The sequence below is a fragment of the Mizuhopecten yessoensis genome, unplaced genomic scaffold (assembly GCF_002113885.1).
Source record: "Mizuhopecten yessoensis strain PY_sf001 unplaced genomic scaffold, ASM211388v2 scaffold716291, whole genome shotgun sequence".
NCBI lineage: Eukaryota > Metazoa > Mollusca > Bivalvia > Pectinida > Pectinidae > Mizuhopecten > Mizuhopecten yessoensis.
The window spans coordinates 381,060-395,130 of record NW_018480043.1 but is presented as its reverse complement, the minus strand read 5'-3'; the positions used below and the strand labels follow the sequence as shown (position 1 = coordinate 395,130).

The following is a 14,071-nucleotide window of genomic DNA, read 5'->3' as shown; positions in this document are numbered from 1 at the left end:
AAATACAAAAAGTACATATATCAAGAGGAACAGTATGTCTCTGAACAGACAAACTATCATATTGTCAATTCAATATCGAAAGAATCCGAATAAACAAAGTTTAACTGTACACAAAGAAAGAAATATCCGAACGGAGAAGGTTTCACTGTAAACGAAAACCAAAGTATCAGGATAACCATGGTATAACTGTGCACATACAGAGGTAGTCCGAATTATTCTGACGTTTTATCAACTTTTTTCATATCGGTCTGTCGTCGATTAACGTCAGAACTCCGGCCCTCTATAATATGCGGGAAATATGCAACCAGTGCCCGGAGCGCACTTCAAACTGATATTTTAGAAACAAATCGTCACTTTCACACACATGTCGCACATGGATCGAAAGATCTATTCTCCGGGCACGGGTTTCATATTTCCCGCATATTAAAGAGGGCCGGAGTTCTGACGTTAATCGACGACAGACCGATATGAAAAAAAGCCGATAAAACGTCAGAATAATTCGGACTAATACAGAGGTACCTGAATAATCAATGTGTACTACAAAAAGCCGAGAGTACCCGATCAAACAAGATTCTCTGTCCACAAAATCAGGAGAATCCGGACAAACAAGTTTCGTTGTATTCAAAGTTTTTATTTTTAACAAATAAAATAGGATTATTCGGACAATCAAGTTTTACTTTGAACAAAATTCAGGAGTGTCTTAACAAGCGAGGTTTTCGTTATGTAAAATCAGGAATATCCGGAGAAAAAAACAAGTTTCATTGTATACGAAGTTTCCTTTTTAAAAAACACAAATAGGATTATTCGGACAATCAAGTTTCACTTGAACAAAATCAGGTGTGTCTTAATCAGGAAGATCCGGAGAAAACAAGCTTAACTGTATACAAACTTGGAAGATACAAAGTCGGGAGTACCTGGGGAAACAAGTTTTACTGTATACAAAGTCAGAATTATCCGGACTAAAAAGGTTAACAAAAAATCCAGACAATGAAGGTTTTACTGTGTATAAGGATTAAAATATCCGGAGATACAAATGTTACACTGTACATAAAGACAACAGTATCGAGACGATTAAGTAAGAATTTACATTTTAACACACGTTCCAGTAGTTGTTAATGTATTAAACTACCAAACTCATGAAAGCTTATCTTTTAACAAATCAGGACGTGTAAACTTGTTTACTGAATACAGTGTAGTCAATAAAGTTAGATTCATTTTCAGTATTTCACACGGCAAAACCCTGGTGTTTCTTTCTGTTCCTGTTTGGGCCTCTCTATGGTGTAGCTATACCATCCTAGCCTCTGTCTGTGTCCACGATACACCATCAATCATTGAGGACTGTTCTGTCTACAAGTTTCATTAAATATTTTTTAGTGCGCTAATTACTAGTGATCGGCTTAATTAAGTCGGTGTCATTTATTCTCACTTATGTCATATAAAACAAGCCAGGACATGTTTTAATCTGACACAACCCATTGCATTTTTCTAAATCAATTAACTCCGAGAGAATTCTCTAATTGTTTAGCATGTTTTTCTTTGCGTCTTTTACGGAACTACATGAAATGGTTTGTGTGTGTGAGACTAAGTGTGAGGTAATCGACGGATCTGTGGTACAAGCGTAACCCCCGTGTCTATCAGCAACAGACTGACCGCTATATGTACACGTAACGTATCAATAAGCTGTCGCTCACTCCTGCCTTATGCATATACTCGGACATTCGTGGCATATTGAGCTACAAGCGTTTCAAAGACGTCTACCCAATATGTATATGTAATCTAGGCCACAGACGGTTAAACTAGTCGATAAGCAGGGAGCGAAGTTATCATGTGGATAAATGAAATATACAGAGGGTTGGCGGCTAAAGCTTTACGGAGTGAAGGCGCGCAGTCAATCTGATTGGCCATAAATCAATTATTGTTGTCAGAGCTTGATTAATTATAACCAATGAACATTGATCAAGTTTTCCATGTGCAGCAGCAAAGTTAACTGACAGAAAAATTATTTAATGGAGATGCTGGAGTGTAGCTATAGACTGTGGCTTCGGGCAAGCGGAAGGAAATCCTTTTAATGCCAATAACGTCTTAGGGACTGGAGTCGATAGGAATAACTGCCAAAGTAAGTGCCTTTTTATGTGTTTGGCCAATTGATATGTCTTCATCTGTATTATTGTTAAAGTGTTAGTGGTGATTGGCGCGTTCTGTTGGTGGTATTCGAAGCATGTCTCACAGAGACCAATATGCTTTAAGCTGTAATGTGTTAGTCGATAAAGAGAAACACGACAAGAAAACTATCACACGGGAAAACAAAGGATCGCTGTAAAACGATCATCGTCAATTGCTTTTAGTTTATCAAATGGTTCGCCTAGAGATTTTCAATTTCAAACGAAAAGACAAAAGAACGTCGATTCACGTTTTTCGGTCTATTGTACAAAAAAATGTACATCTGCTATACTCGGTAATTCACTGTTTTAGAAACAAACGATTCCCTTTTGTCCTACCCATAACGGCCCTTACTCACTTCCTTCTCCACTTAGTTGCTTTGCTGTAATTCCATTACAACATTTTGATATGATTCCGCTCTGTTCATTTGTTAATTCGCATGACTATCTAAAACTGCACGGGTTTGAACGGTGGACTACTATTTTTAACCTTACAGGTTTTTAACCTGTAAAATAATTTTTAAAAAATCCTTTTTCTTTTACGCCGTCCCTTTTGTATTAAACTGTGCCCTTTTTTTTTTTTTTTTTTTTTTTTTTTTTTTTTAAAATTTTTTTTTTTTTTTTTTTTTTTTTTGTATTGTAAACTACTTTGGTTTCGTTTCGTTTGTATGGCAGAACACTTTGATTTTGTTCCGTTTTTATACTGTATGAATCAGTTGATGACGTCTTCTTTTTGTACATAAGAAACTGATATATTTTCTCGAAAGAAAATAATCAATTATGCCAAACGTTTCAATACAATTTGATCGCAAGCATTGCTAAAGCAGTTTACAAAAACAAAGTTCGCCCTAATATTGTTTTGATTCGGTGACAAATACTTTCGGGGTTTTTTCCTCTTCTTAACTCGGCAATTTTGGTAAGGAATGCAACTGAAAATACTATTCTATGTGTACCTACATATAAATTACTGGTAGTGGACAGTAGAGATTTACGAGAAGAAGGAGCACAAACTCTACTCTTTCTGTTAATGTCCACTTATCCAATCATAATGGAGACAAACATAATTCTTTCAAAACGAAGTTAAAAAGACATTCCCAAAATATTTCCCCAAACAAGTTTTTCATTTTCATGATGCCAAGACCAGAAAAGTTATTTCGTAAGTCTTTAATCTTGCCAGAATCCCACCCATCGCCCCCCATTCCCTCAGCTTGTCTTTGATAAATCCTGTTTATGATGTTTTATAATCTGTTAACGCATCAGAACCCACACTTCCTTTTGTATCCAGTAATAAGCTAAAGGTTTACTAGACAGATCGGTTAACTCTAAGGCCTTCAGCTTTAATATAGTAAATGAGAAAAAATCTAAATGAATTGAATAAAATTCCGAATCCATTCCGTGTAAATGTGAGTTAAACTAGATAACGATCCGTGTTTATATGATACAGATGTTACATGGTCTGATATTTACGGAGTGTGAAACAATCTTATCCAATCTGTAAAGTCGTCAGTTATAAACGGATCTGGTTTTAACCAAATTTTCCAGATAGGTATCTTCTTATGAATCAATGACCTGATATCTCAGTACAAATTCCCTATTCTACTTGAAGCTTAAACCGCTCATCAGTATAGAGGTGTTTTATTTGTAACATAAAATATTACTCGCGAGGCGTAATATACAGAATTGATATATAAAAAGTATTCATTCATTTGATACGCTGTCACGTAAATAATAAAACCAAAGGTATGTTTTAATTAATTTCAATATAATATAGCTTCAACACCATGTTTCTATGACATGGGTTTCCTAGTTATTATAAGTTGTCTATATCATGGTTTTCCTAGTTAACATTAGTTGTCTGTATCATTGTTTTCCTAGTTAAAATTAGTTGTGTGTATCATGGTTTTCCTAGTTAACATTAGCTGTCTGTATCATTGTTACCTAGTTAACATTAGTTGTCTATATCATTGTTTTCCTAGTTAACATTAGTTGTGTGTATCATGGTTTTCCTAGTTAACATTAGTTGTCTGTATCATGGTTATCCTAGTTAATATTAGTTGTCTGTATCATTGTTTTCCTAGCTAACATTAGTTGTCTATAGTATGGTTTTTCAAGTTAACATTAGTTGTGTGTATTATGGTTTTCCTAGTTAACATTAGTTGTGTGTATCATTGTTTTCCTAGTTAACATTAGTTGTCTATAGTATGGTTTTTCAAGTTAACACTAGTTGTGTGTATTATGGTTTTCCTAGTTAACATTAGTTGTGTGTATCATGGTTTTCCTAGTTAACATTAGTTGTCTGTATCATTGTTTTCCTAGTTAACATTAGTTGTTTGTATCATGGTTTTCCTAGTTAACATTTCTTGTCTGTATCAAGGTTTTCCTAGTTAACATAAATTGTCTGTATCATGGTTTTCCTAGTTAACATAAGTTGTCTATATCATGGTTTTCCTAGTTAACATTAGTTGTGTGTATCATGGTTTTCCTAGTTAACATTAGTGTCTGTATCATTGTTTTCCTAGTTAACATTAGTTGTCTATATTATGAATTTCCAAGTTAACATTAGTTGTGTGTATCATGGTTTTCCTAGTTAACATTAGTTGTGTGTATCATGGTTTTCCTAGTTATTATTAGTTGTGTGTATCATGGTTTTCCTAGTTAACATTAGTTGTCTGTATCATTGTTTTCCTAGTTAACATTAGTTGTCTATAGTATGGTTTTCCAAGTTAACATTAGTTGTGTGTATCATGGTTTTCCTAGTTAACATAAGTTGTGTATATCATTGTTTTCCTAGTTGATATTAGTTGTCTTTATCATGGCTTTCCTAGTTAACATTAGTTATGTGTATCATTGTTTTCCTAGTTAACATTAGTTGTCTATAGTATGGTTTTCCAAGTTAACATTAGTTGTGTGTATCATGGTTTTCCTAGTTAACATAAGTTGTGTATATCATTGTTTTCCTAGTTAATATTAGTTGTCTTTATCATGGCTTTCCTAGTTAACATTAGTTATGTGTATCATTGTTTTCCTAGTTAACATTAGTTGTGTGTATCATGGTTTTCCTAGTTAACATTAGTTGTCTGGATCATGGTTTATCTAGATTCAGTATCGTTTTGCGGATGTGTCTGGTATTTTGTACAGCTATCAGCTCCCTCTTAGTTGGGCGGGGTTATATTCCTTTTATTAAAATTGAGTTTTGTTTAAATTGATTTGGGGACATCGATAAGGCGTGTACTAGGGTTCCTGCTCTAGAACAGAAGTACGGATAGAGACACTACAGTTATATGCGTTAGAAACACCTGAACAACTATGACTGAAATTTGCTTCGACATCTGCGTCATCATTCTGACAACACGTGTTTCAATGTAACCAGATGATGTCAATCAATAGTACCACGTGTTTTTGACCAACCAATTATCAACATTCAAAGGAAACATCCAACACCTAAAAACCTAATTAACACATTATCAGGTGAAAATCGTTATTTTTTGTATTATTGTTATTTTTTGTTTGTTCTTAGGAACATTGATTCAACCAGCTGTTGCCAGAGTAAGAGGACTCGCCTAAAATAAGGTTGTCGATTTTCGATAAAACTGTCTTACTTTTTAAATGTCATGACGGCGCTGTTTTTTAACTGTCACCATTTTACGCACTTCACGTTTTGGCGTTGGTGACATACTTGTTGCAAATTTGACGTTAATACATTCATAATAATGTTCCTTATGTACAAAGAACTCAGAATGGTTCAGGGTGTAGTCTCGGTGAGGACAACAATTGTGGTAGACGTCAAACGTCTTGATGACGGGATTCGTAATGTCACGTGGCGTGTAAATTTGTAACCGCGATTGATAATTTCACGTTGTACATTGTAACATCGTAACGACGTTTTGTAATACCACGTTGTGTTACTGTATATATCATCAGTAATAGGTTATCTGAAAATCATCATAGTTTAGGACTCGAACTCATTCTCAAGCTCAATCATGAATTCTCTGCCCAATTTAAACTTCTGGTAACTCGCTAAAATAGTGAAAACTGTCAAAAAGTAGGGCCCGATTATTAAAAAAAAAAAACTGGCTTCAAATTCCCTTTCACAGTTTCTTCAAAATAAATCAAAAGATGTTTGATATATTGTTGAAAACTGAACATAATATCACAGGATCAAAGAATTGTGTTTGAGCATAGAGAATCGGGATAAGAATGATGTTATGAGTACAGGCCCGGATATCTATACAAAATGGCGAGGGTTTGGATGTGACGTCACATCAAGGCTGCGGAGGCGATGGCATCGTTTCTTATGTCATATTATATTAATATCCTCATAATTCCATCCACTTAAAGTTCCCTTTGTGATTACATTAACACAATTCCCAAGTGTAACTTCAATCACCTCTAACGCTCCGTGTTTCCGTCAACAAAATATCATTTCTAATATTAAATAATGAAACTTAAATAAATAAAAGTGATCGCTTTGTCTGCCTTCGTGTGATAATGTAAAAGGCCATTAACAATAAGGACGCGGGTAAAATAACACTGAGAAAACCGTGAAATTACTTAAACGTCATCCTTACATGTATATCCCATACAATCAAGGTGTTGGTGTCTATACATTACACGGCCAAGTCAAATCACGATTACAATAAAGCGTATAATAGGTTTCTTAAACTTCAAAAAAGCTGTAAAAGTTGTCAATCTAGAGTGTGTTAGCAAGAAAATAGATGTAGTCCTTTATTTCTATTCAAACTTTTGAATGTAAGTTATGTAGATTGGATCTATAAAGGCATCAAGGAGTCGAAGCTGGCCTTGATCCGTCAAGTATGGGCGATACATTTTGTACAACAGTCATAATGTTCTAGACATTACTTCCGGCTGAGAATTTTATGTCGTTTTTGAGAAAAGTGGTTAAACCATGACTCAACTGCTGCAGTTGCTATCAAATGGAGCTTTGCCACTATGCAGAAAACGGCGCGCTGTTTACCGAAAATACTGCTGTACAATAAAAAATATTGTAACTTATCTGGTCATATGAATAAAACAGTTTAATGAGATACACAGTACTTAAAAATGAAATTTCCAAGTTTCCATACATACCCCACCTTCTAGTAAAGCATTTTAAAAACATTATGATCTTTATTAATTATGAATATTAAGAGGCAGCAGGGCAGAGCGTGATGTAATCTATCTCTCAATCTCTCAAACTTATGCCACTTACATAAATCATTACACCACTCACTAGACCTCTCTCTCTATATTTTGTGTCTCCACAACGTCTCTGTATATCTAGTGCCACCAAACCTCCTCTCTATATATGATGCCACCAACCCTCATGTCTAGATCTAGTGACCCCAGACGCACTCATAAACGTAGTGCCACTAGATCGCCTCTTTATAACCTTTGGTCCTTTAACTAGTGCCATCATACCTCGATTTTAATGCTACCAGGCCTCTCTATATCTAGTGCCACTAGCTCTCTCTTTTTAGTGCCATCAAATTGCTCGCTAAATCTGATGCCATCCGCCCTCATTTCTCTATCTAGTGCCACCAGACCTCCTGTTTCTAGTGTCACAAAACATCCTCTCTTTATCTAGTGCCACCAGACCTCCTGTTTCTAGTGCCACCAAACATCCTCTCTTTATCTAATGCCACCAGACCTCCTGTTTCTAGTGCCACCAAACATCCTCCCTTTATTTATCTAGTGCCACCGGACCTCCTGTTTCCAGTGCCACCAAACATCCTCTCTTTATCCAGTGCCATCAGACCTCCTGTTTCTAGTGCCACCAAACATCCTCTCTCAATCTAGTGCCATCAGACCTCCTGTTTCTAGTGCCACCAAACATCCTCTCTCAATCTAGTGCCATCAGACCTCCTGTTTCTAGTGCCACCAAACATCCTCTCTTCATCTAGTGCCACCGGACCTCCTGTTTCTAGTGCCACCAAACATCCTCCCTTTATTTATCTAGTGCCACCAGACCTCCTGTTTCTAGTGCCACCAAACATCCTCTCTGTATCTAGTGCCACCAGACCTCCTGTTTCTAGTGCCACCAATCATCCTCTCTTTATCTAGTGCCACCGGACCTCCTGTTTCTAGTGCCACCAAACATCCTCTCTTTATCTAGTGCTATCAGATCTTGACCTCCTGTTTCTAGTGCCACCAAACATCCTCTCTGTATCTAGTGCCACCAGACCTCCTGTTTCTAGTGCCACCAAACATCCTCTCTTTATCTAGTGCCACCGGACCTCCTGTTTCTAGTGCCACCAAACATCCTCTCTTTATTTAGTGCTATCAGAGCTCCTGTTTCTAGTGCCAACAAACATCCTCTCATTATCTAGCGCCACCAGACCTCCTGTTTCTAGTGCTATCAAACATCCTCTCTGTATCTAGTGCCACCAGAGCTCCTGTTTCTAGTGCCACCAACCATCCTCTCTGTATCTAGTGCCACCAGAGCTCCTGTTTCTAGTGCCACCAAACATTCTCTCTTTATCTAGTGCCACCAGAGCTCCTGTTTCTAGTGCCAACAAACATCCTCCCTTTATCTAGTGCTATCAGACCTCCTGTTTCTAGTGCCACCAAACATCCTCTCTTTATCTAGTGTCACCAGACCTCCTGTTTCTAGTGCTATCAAACATCCTCTCTGTATCTAGTGCTATCAGACCTCCTGTTTCTAGTGCCGCCAAACATCCTCTCTTCATCTAGTGCCACCAGACCTCCTTTTTTTAGTGCCACCAAACATCCTCTCTTTATCTAGTGCTATCAGACCTCCTGTTTCTAGTGCCAACAAACATCCTCTCTGTATCTAGTGCCACCAAACCTCCTGTTTCTAGTGCCACCAAACATCCTCTCTTTATCTAGTGCCATCAGAGCTCCTGTTTCTAGTGCCAACAAACAATCTCCCTTTATCTAGTGCTATCAGACCTCCTGTTTCTAGTGCCACCAAACATCCTTTCTTTATTTAGTGCTATCAGAGCTCTTGTTTCTAGTGCCACCAAACATCCTCTCTGTATCTAGTGCCACCAGACCTCCTGTTTCTAAAGCTACCAAACACCCTCTCTTTATCTAGTGCTATCAGACCTCCTGTTTCTAGTGCCGCCAAACATCCTCTCTTTATCTAGTGCCACCAGACCTCCTGTTTCTATTGCCACCAAACATCCTCTCTGTATCTAATGCCACCAGACCTCCTGTTTCTAAAGCTACCAAACACCCTCTCTTTATCCAGTGCCATCAGACCTCCTGTTTCCAGTGCCACCAAACATCCTCTCTGTATCTAGTGCCACCAGAGCTCCTGTTTCTAGTGCCACCAAACATCCTCTCTTTATCTAGTGCTATCAGACCTCCTGTTTCTAGTGCCAACAAACATCCTCTCTTTATTTAGTGCTATCAGAGCTCTTGTTTCTAGTGCCCCCAAACATCCTCTCTGTATCTAGTGCCACCAAACCTCCTGTTTCTAGTGCCACCAAACATCCTCTCTTTATCTAGTGACACCAGACTTTTTCTTTTTATTCAGTGCCACTAGACCGTCTCTTTTCAAATAGTGGCATTATTTCTGTTGCCACCACATCTCCGCACTATATCTAGTGCCGCCAGTACCACAGCGAGTTCTCTTTAATATCAGTGTTGCAGTTTTAAGTCTTATTACTTTTACACAGATCTCCTCTCCATATCAGATTACATGTACACCGCCACCTTTAAGTGTCCATTATCAGACGGAGAGAAATTTTAACCCAAATGGAACAAATGTTTCGCTGGTTCAGTTTTTCATTGTTGTAAGTGAAATCACTGATTTTATCGAACTTAGTATGTGCTGTTAAGAGATAGCTAGGATTGTTGATGGAAAATGGAAACGAAGACCAACATTTTTCATCTAAGTACTCCAGGTTATATATGTAATGTACAGGGTATCATATCCCTACCTCTTCACTCCCTTTCTACATCTAAAGGAGAATTAACGACAAATGTTTAAACAGCAACAGAAGGGATCGACTACGACAGACATAAATCACAGGAGAAGCCGGTTGGCTATAAACATTTAAACGGGAGGGGATTGACAACAGGCATTATAACGGGAAGGATTGACAACAGGCATTATAACGGGAGGGGATTGACAACTGGCATTATAACGGGAGAATTGACAACAGGCATTATAACGGGAGGGATTGACAACAGGCTTTATAACGGGATGATTGACAACAGACATTATAACGGGATGATTGACAACATGCATTATAAAGGAAGGGATTGACAACAAACATTATAACGGAATGAATTGACAACAGGCATTATAACGTGAGGGATTGACAACAGACATTATAACGGGAGGGGATTGACAACTGGCATTATAACGGAATGAATTGACAACAGACATTATAACGGAATGAATTGACAACAGGCATTATAACGGGATGATTGACAACAGACATTATAACGGGATGATTGACAACTGGCATTATAACGGAATGAATTGACAACAGACATTATAACGGAATGAATTGACAACAGGCATTATAACGGGATGATCGACAACAGACATTATAACGGGATGATCGACAACAGATATTATAACGGGATGATTGTCAAAAGGCATCATAACGGGAGGGATTGACCAGAGGAAATTGAGCATTATACGGTGGTAGTTGTGTAATTACAAATATGATATTTCTGAACAAGAACTTTGAAAATAGTATGAAATAAATATCTTGAAACATTTTGTTTTGCTGTAACGGTTCTTTTTCCTTTCGTCGAAATGTGACGTCACTGTTCATGTTTGACGCCAATGTTACGTCACTGCTAACAATTGACTTTAGTGGGACGTCACGTTTCAACGTGACTGTGGAAGTTTACTCAGGATTAAACGAATTTAAGTTCTCACCTTGTGATCATAGACATCATTACAGGTCACTGGTATATTTGGAGTCGATTTGTATGCATTTAAAACACGCCTTTAGTTGTTAATGCTTATCTGGCTCCTTATTCGTGATTCCTGTACTGTTCATGTCTGATGTACATTTGTATTATAGCAGCACATATATATTTTTATTTTATATTTTGTTTTTATTGTAAAGCTGAATGTCAAAGGATTTCAAAATCTTAAATTTGACAGATTAAAATCGATGTATTTATGTTTTATGCAAAACGAATTTGTCCATGGGTTACCTCCCCTATGTGCCGTAGAAAGACGGTGGTTAAAGTGCATGCGTATTAACACTCTCCACGCACTTGTACACCGCGTTATTTCAACATGACTTCAATTATCTATTTATAGCTTTGTACGAGAATAAAACACATTTCTGACTTTAACTGTTAGTACTAGGATTACTACATGTTCTCCAGCTCACGGACGTGTAATTGCTAATCACACTTTTTACAGAAACACGACCATCGATAAGATAGGTACAAAGACATGGCGATTAACAAACATCTACTGCAGCTAATTGTCATCTCGTCACGTGCTCGGTGATTAAATCCAAGTATAGATTGTTTCCGTAATGGTATGGTGTTCCCAGTCCGTAGACGGACCGGATATGGATGTGAGGAGCATGCTTGTAGACACATTGCTTTGGCGCTGAATAACAATTCTAAGAGTTTCAGGTAGACTCTACAAGATCGAACGAACATTTGTCACGAATCTCAGTATGTATTGCTCTACAGTTGATTCACGCGAAGTCTGAAGAAATCGTAAATTAGTGGAGGTCTGGCGGTGTAGAGAGTTCCTTCCTTGTTCACTGAATGTTAGAGGGGTAGTCGTAATTGTAAACATTGAGATGTAATCGTTGTAATGTAGTCGTAGTAATGTTGTCGTTGTTATGTGATCATTATGATGTTGTCGTTGTTATGTGATCATTATGATGTTGTCGTAGTAATGTTGTCGTTGTTATGTGATCGTTATGATGTTATCGTTGTGATGTTGTCGTTGTGATGTGATCATTATGATGTTGTCGTTGTAATGTTGTCGTTGTTATGTGATCGTTATTATGTTGTCGTTGTGATGTTATCGTTGTGATGTAAGCTATTTGATGTAGTTGTTGTGGTTTGTCGTTGTGATGAAGTCATTGAGATGTAATCGTTGTGATGAAGTCATTGATATGTGATCGTTGTGATGAAGTCATTGATATGTGATCGTTGTGATGAAGTCATTGATATGTGATCGTTGTGATGTAATAGCTATTTGATGTAGTCGTTGTGGTTTGTCGTTGTGATGAAGTCGATATAATGTTAGCGTTTTGATGTAATCATTGTAATGCTGTTGTTATGATGTTGTTGCTGAGATGTAATCGTTATGATGAAGTTGTTGTGATACTGTCGGTGTAATTTAGTCGTTGTGTGTTGTTACTTACGTAGTACTAGTTATTGTATAGACAATATCAAATGCAGAGAAAATGATATTCAGATGTCAATTTTCTTTACACGCATGGCAAAAACGTAATTAAATCGGGATTTGATAATGGTTGTTTATGATTTCAAAGTTGGATGCTTCTTGAAGTTGACAGGTTTCGTGTAAATGTATTTCAATTTGAAATTTGAAACATTCTGTTAATGGAAAATAACTGTGAATTCGATATCTTCAAGGGAACATCGTGTTTTAGCGCCGTGTCTTCTGTTGTTTTGAAATATATGCCGTAAAACTCGCATCTTTCCTAATTCACGGAACGAATATTGTATAGTGTCAGTTTTCGTGATGGGAAACATTAAAACATCAAAGAAAATACAGATTTTGTCAGATGTAAATTGGATTTTTAGCGCTCAATATCACATGATATACTAGATCTTGTCGACAAGCATCGGGATATAGGCGGCCTTACTCTACCAAACATAACAGATCGATCACTTCCTGTCACGTGATAACGAGCGTGATGTTCGTGTAAAACATGTTTGGCATACATATAATATACATCGCGTAGTCGTAGTCCAGAGGATCGGAAATCGTTGTTTTATATCTTTAAGTAGCTTGACACTTCGATTTTGTGTCTTATTTATGTTGATAAGTAAGGACCACCGACCCGCAGCTGGGCCGGGTAAATTGGTGTTTTCTGGAACACGGGACATGATGCAGACAAAACCCAGCTACACAGTACCAGTGTTGTCATGTTAAACGTCTGTCTTATAACCGGTATCATGTCCGAGATACCAGAGACACAGGTTATAATGGGCCAGGAAAAATATGTTTATCTTAACTGATCTCGGATCATTTAAATGTAACAAGTTGGTACCTACACGCTTTACCAGGGGAGGGAATTCAGACAAGCTTCACAAGTACGTGTGTAGCGGAACTGGGCCGGCCAACTGCCGGTGACAAAGTATCTCGATTGATAAGATCACCCGGTCACGATGCATCTCCCTTTCCCGTCATACGTCTCTAGTCTTCCCTGATAAGTCATGAGAAGATAATTACATCGATGTCATATTGCGATACATAAATTGGTAAAGTCGCTTTCCGTGTGTCTACGTTTATAAGAATCTTACCTTTCCGGTTCCAATTCGTCTCACCGGTCATTTGTTTCACCGTCCGCGTGTCACGCCTTTAACGTCTCTCACCTTCCATGTGTCTCACCTTCTAGGTGTCTCAACTTCCACGTGTCTCACCTTCCACGTGTCTCACTTTCAACATGTCTCACTCTCTATGTGTCTCACACTCAACATGTCTCAACTCTCCACGTGTCTCACCTTCCACATGTCTCACTCTCTATGTGTCTCACATTCAACATGTCTCAACTTCCACGTGTCTCACATTCAACATGTCTCAACTTTCACGTGTCTCACATTTAACATGTCTCAACTTTCACGTGTCTCACATTCAACATGTCTCAACTTTCACGTGTCTCACAGTCAACATGTCTTAACTTCCACGTGTCTCACATTGGACGTGTCTAAACTTCCATGTGTCTCTTATTACTATTTCACTAATGACGTTAGTCACGTTTTTC

General features: G+C 37.7%; 1 protein-coding gene across 2 annotated transcripts in view; it reads left to right on the top strand.

Moving 5' to 3' along the window:
- The window catches only part of LOC110442704 (neuronal acetylcholine receptor subunit alpha-10-like), a 238,482-nt gene that overhangs the window by 104,464 nt on the left and 119,947 nt on the right, over positions 1–14,071 (top strand). The window contains exon 1 of one of the 2 annotated variants that reach the window (XM_021486426.1): positions 1,770–2,116. The exons of the other annotated variant lie outside the window; for it this stretch is intronic. The gene's annotated coding sequence lies outside the window, so the exon portion shown is untranslated. Of the gene's footprint in view, positions 1–1,769; positions 2,117–14,071 lie in introns of those variants that run through there. 2 annotated transcript variants of the gene reach the window in all.